Consider the following 6,506-nt stretch of genomic DNA (forward strand, 5'->3'; position numbering starts at 1 on the left):
TTAGCAATTCAATGGTTGCAAAATGTTTTCTTTTTTCTTTTTTGCAACTTGCAAGGTGCACATCTCTAGACCCAAACTTACAAATAATTCCTCAAGGTGCAACCATTTAGTTTTAAACTTCAAATGTTAATAATAAAAATTAGAGGGAATTAAAGTTTCCTAAAATGCGTGTGATTTGTTGCTTTTAGCTGAAAAAATTTAGGAGTTGTTGAATTGTTTGAAAATGTGGATCAAATACAACTTTGGGAATTATAAGCACTCTAACCGTCATTTGGGGATCTATTATATAATTAAAACATAAGTAAAAGAAGACACCACGTTCTTCCACATAATCCAAAATAATATACATCGTTGATCAATAATACGTACGGCTGAGTTTTAAAGATATTATGTTACATGAAAAAAGTTATATGTTATGCATATTGAACTGACACGTACAAGGTGTGCTAAAAAAAGTTGGAAAGAATAAAGGAAAATCATGTCTGTTCGTATGCCTTCCAATTGAAACCTCATCACGGAAACACATGATCCATATTTGTTATTACCTCACGAGACTTTGCAACTAAAAGAAAGAAAGAGATCATGAGCGACTAGGATTCCTTTAGCCTGCACGATGTGACAAAACAAAAGACCCACACGTAAACACATCTGACATCTATACTGATGTAAAGCCTCCGCCTGAAGGAGCTAGACTAATATATATTAAAAAAAAAGTCCCAGACCCAGCTCACCGATGCACGTTCTTTAGAAAAAACAGAAGGCAATATATGCATGGGCGTATGTTGGACTAAAACACGATTATATATGACATGCCTCCTGGACGAGCCGAGGATCAAAGTCACGATGCGCACGCATCTTAACTCCCACTGATATTAAGCCGACCAAAACGAAGGCACAACATACATTCATATGCGCCTGCAATGCTCGGGGGAATATCTATTTATATGTTATATGAAAACGATTTTCAAAGATAAGGAAGTAGGGTTGAAATTTAAAAAAAAAACTCAAAGTCCTCACAATTCCAGGGTTTGTCATATGATGAGTTGTGGCCGGAAACATGTATACGCAAATAAAACTATTTTAATGTATCAGCAGCATGCATGTGTACTTAGACAAGCTCTCTCGCATATATCAGTGGCACACCAATCACTGAAGAATATTGCATCATTGAAAATAATGATTCAAGTTATGAACATGTGTCAACCACTAATCAGATAAGAGTAATGCAACTAGCACCAATTAGTAATCAGTAGTGTACTCAATACAATCACTTTTCTTAGAAATTACAAAAAAATAGTGATTATTAAACAAAGAACGTGCATATATATTGACTATTCGTCACCCTGGGTGAGAAAATAGTTATTCCACCCCCCTCTATTTTACAACCAATGCACTGTAATTTTACGTCCCGTAAGTTTTGTTTTATTTCTGACGTAAAAAGAGACCGTAAGAAAATATATCATCGCCATAAAAAATATTTTATGTTATGTAAAATTACAAATGTAAAAATATAGTGTAAAATATACATAAACTCCAAATTTTCTTGTCTTATGACTTATACTTTTATTTTCTTATATCAAATTTTACATAGTGAATTAATAGGAATGTAACTATTTGAATTCCAAATGTAATTTAATTATGAAGTGATCGTAAGATTACCTCGGGTGAAGAATAACTTATGAATAGCATCACTATGTGTGTGTGTGTCTAAATATATACATGTATATATACACACACATGTATACACACACACACACACACACACACACACATATATATATATAATACCATATAAATCACTATGAAATATATTTCCAGATCTATATTGGTACTCTCTTTATTTTGTACATACGATATGAATTTCTAAATTCAGTCAAATTTGAAAATTGTCCGTCCTATGATAAAATAAATAGGACGTGCATTTTGGGATGTAGGAAGTGCATGTCGCGAAAGAGAAAACTAGCATTTCCTAGGCCATTAGATGCTCAATATTTGCATTGATACATTCTATTTATATAATTATTTATTTAAGCGATCAGTTTTTGGGTGTTGAATATCAGGGAAGTGAGGAAGTTTTCATGCTTTTTGTTAATACACACATTATCTCGGATGGAGAACCAACAAAAATCACTTAATGGGAGCAATATGTGTGCATATAAGCATACAGAGGTCATTGCTTAAATGGAAATCTGCAATACAGGGAAGTGAGCAATGCAGTGAGTTAAACGGTCACAAAGTGTACATACGAGCAACAAATTTTCCTAATTAATTTTAAAATTGTGAATGAAAATATTGGCTAGAATTATTATTACTGGGATAGGAGGGTGAACAAGGGAAAAAAATGAAAGAATAGCATATAATTTCAATGTCGTGTCACAGGCCTCGAGGTCTTCCTTCCGTTGAGTCACTCATAAATGTCCTTAGCCACAACCATATAGAAACTTATAAAAAGTATACTGAATATAGTACAATCTTTTCTGTAGACATACCAATGGACAATAGCAATGTGGTTCTGAAATTAAATCCAATAATAATTAGTTGCGGGTCTACATAACAGAAAAAACAAATATTACAATATATAGTTAATCTAGCCGCGCAAATGCGCGGGTCACCCTGCTAGTCATTTATAAAACCCAAAAGTTGAGCCACATACATATGAGTAACCTTGTGTGAATTATCTTGGGATGGAAATAAAATTCTGTAAGCCCCAAATATTGGAAACCCTAAAATCATCTAAAGTTTAAATGGAACCAAAATGGAAAATGGGAACTAAAGTAAATCCCTCAAAATGAGCTGACAAACTAAATATTTGAAATGGGCAGGAAAATAAAAATTCCATATAACTCGAATAACAAAATAGGTCCAATTTGGAAAATGAGCATAAAACAAATGAGAATTAATACATAGGTCTTAATATTTTATTATGGAAGGAAAATTTACTTCCATAAAACCTAAATAAATGTTTAAACTTTTGGTAGTACACCAAAATGAAATTGGAGCAGGTTTGCTTTTTGAAACCGATTTGAAATTCATACAGAAACAAAAAGAGAAACAAAATTTAAAACGACTATGGCCAGCCAGCCAGGCGAGCTAGCCCAGCAGGCCCAATCCAACAGCAGCGTGCACCCCAGCAACCCAGCTGTCGAAGTGGTACATGCGATTTTATCTGAGTAGCCGGATCAGCATTAGACGGCCAACGCGCCCACAGACCTCTTTCTTCTCTCTCTCTCTCTCTCTCTCTCTCTCTCTCTGTGTGTGTGTGTGTGTGTGTGTGTGTCATTGTTAGGTGGGACCGCCCATGTCATCATCAACCTCATGCTGAGGTCTCCGTGCCTACGATCACGTCACGACCCGAGCGCATGTCGCATGTTCCCAATGCCCCTGTCCACCCCCAGCCATGTGGGCCTTGGCCATGCGCTATAAGATCCTCTCCCAGCCTCGAGAATGTATCCTGTACACCGACCTATCTGGTGCATCAGATGCTCCGATAGCTCGTGGGCCACTAGATGAGGAAGGAAGGGACCTGATCCATCTACAAGGGAGCCTACTGGTACATTTGCAAAACAGACCCTGAGGTGCAGCTAAATCTAGCAAATCAACTCCCCCAACCCAGTTCGTCTCTCTCCCTTCGCCTTCATGTACCACCGGACCAGGCTGAGCTCTCTCTCTCTCTCTCTCTCTCTCTCTCTCTCTCTCTGGCTTCTGGTGTTGAAGCACCAGCATCCAGGAAAGAAATCATATGGACCACCGGTAGCTCGATGCGATTAATTGTGTCTACATAGCGGCGTAGTGTTGTACCTCCGGAGATATCGACGCTACAGTTGAATAGGAGCTGGCCATCATCCTTTACAACACGTGATTCGAGGTATGAGGATGAATTTGATTCTTCTATTTTCCATGTGCATTAATATTTAGTTCTTCCGGTCATCAGTTTTCCCAATTCGTTTGCAACTAGTGGCATTTGGGAATATGAATGCCTGGAAGGGGAATTGCTAAATCTAGGTGCACATAGATTTTTGGATTCGGTTTTTCTTATGTGTTACTGTTGTTTGTAGCCAACCTACTATATGTCGTGCTCATGTGACAATTTTCCCAATTAGTGCAACCTTATTACTATGTGTACTGAGCACCATTCAGTCTTTTCCTCTATGTTTTGTTGCTCTGTACTTTAGCATCATCATCTTAAATTTTCAAGGTAAGTGAGAACATGCTCATTCCCAATATATATTTTTCATAGTAGCATCAGGAATTCTTGCTCTGTACTATAGCAAGTTCATAAAAAATTCTTGCGCCATACTTCAGCAAATGGAAACATCTGCAGTAGTTCAAGAATCTTGCGCGTATTTGCTTCTTCCTTTAGGCATGTGTCAAGTTCATATTCTATTCTTAAAGTTCCATCAACAATGTTTCCCCAATTCATTGAATCAATTGTTGGGAGACATTGTGACTGATGTTGTTTCAGTTGACTTAAATGCATGATGTTGTTGATTGAAAATAGGAATTGTGTGACTTTTGAGGATGGATGAGCTACAAGTATACCTATATAATATTATCCTCTATCACAATAGTCTGAATGTAAACGAAACAAATGACGCGCTCGCTGTTCTGATTCTTGGTTTGTATAAATTGAAATAGGAGGTGCACTTACGAAGTCCAATTTGAAATTTGTGAAAGCAGTACTAGTTGTTTCTGATCTAGATTTTATTTTGCCGCAATCCTCCAAAAGTAACACCTTTGATATGTGCTGCTTGCCTGCTTGTTAGTAGGGTATTCATCTTGTTCCCTGCAGCTCCAGAAATAACTAACTATCGTGTGATAAGGACCATAAAAAGCTTATTTTAATCATGAATCAACAAGGATTTTAGGAGTAGGAAGTAAGAACCAAGATCTATGAAACATAATTTTATGTTTTTTACAAATACTACTGAAAGTTTCAGCAATACAGGCATTAATCTTGTCCAATATATTGTTTTGTTTATATTTTTGTATGTACATCTGAAACCTGATGGTGTTCAAGTTTTTCGGCTCCTCTCTGAATGTTCAACTACATGCTCATCTGTAGAAAAAATCCTGTTGTTCAAGCTAGTGTTCAAGTTGAATATTTTCCTCCTTCTGCAAGTTGTGGTATCTCTTTCAGCTGATCGGAAGAGCTGCTTGTGGTGGTTTACTTATCATACTATGAATGCTTCAATACACAGTGGGACCTGTTCAAATAGATGTATGTGTGGAGGAACAATTGCAGATACAGGAGTTCAACAATGTTGATGTAGAGCAAGAACACTTCTGTTTTAATTAGAAGGATTTTTTGGAACAAAATTTTCCTTGTGAAATTTAGTTACCCTTATGGACACACTCAATTCTGAACCCTTGTATATATAGGAGTAATATAATGTACAGAAAACTACATCATGGTGTTTTTTTATCCCTGGTTAACAGTGGGCATCCTTTTTATGTGAAAACTTTCCATTTGACAGAAAGTCGTGCTCAAAATTTTCTCTATAGCACAACTCATATGTATGCAACCACCAAGGATTTTAATTTTGGAAACAAAATATTTCAGACCTCACTGAAATATGCGAAATTTCGGAAATTTTGCACATTTCATAAATTTTTTCGGATTTCAAATATCCTTAATTTTAATAAATTTTAACAAAATTTAGATATACTTTTAAATCAGCTTGAATGTGCATCGAAATTTCAGGGTTAGATTTAGAATATTCCACTGAAATTGTGTTCAGATTTTTAACCCTGGCAACCACATCGTTTTCTGCAGTCAACTTTGTAGTGGCAGTGTCCATCTGTGTCGTTGACTTATGATGTTATTGCATTCTGACATTTAAAAAGCTCCCCAAAGTTGGATTAGTTTATATGAATCAATTAAGAAACTCAAAGGTATTTTCGTGGAACTCCTAGAAACATATACAAAAGTGTCAATGTTGTTGTCCTTGGTTTCCATGAGATTTGCATAGTGCATTCATACATGGTAGATTAGTTAGTTCTAAGCTCTCGTCAACATGATTTATCTTCCTAACATGTCGAGTGGTGGAGGAAATGTAGATAAGCGAGCGATGGGAACAAAAATTATCTAACTCAATCTCGTTGGTACTGTCGTAAAGAACTGGCCAACGAAGAGTGATGAGTTGGCTTTAGCAGAATGCATCACTGATTTCATATAACTACAAGGGTTGTTCTGCAAATGTGCCAGCAGGCTCCCTCATACAGTCGTAGCTGGATCAGGTCCCTTTCTTCTGCATCTAGTGGCCAACGAGCTATTGGAGCATTCGGTGCACCATATTGCTCGGTGCACATGATACATTCTCTCCTTTTCAAACCTGCAGTCCATTCGAGGCACTAAACAATGTAGTGCGCACTAAATTCTCACCCTAGTTATCAATGTAGTGACATATTATCCTCATGTAGCTTTGAGAACCATTTTGCCTCACATTCCCCTCTAAACGATTTCGTGAATATTTAGAAGTATCTGAAATGACAACACTTTACCCTAC

This window comes from Triticum aestivum, chromosome 7A (genome assembly GCF_018294505.1).
Source record: "Triticum aestivum cultivar Chinese Spring chromosome 7A, IWGSC CS RefSeq v2.1, whole genome shotgun sequence".
NCBI lineage: Eukaryota > Viridiplantae > Streptophyta > Magnoliopsida > Poales > Poaceae > Triticum > Triticum aestivum.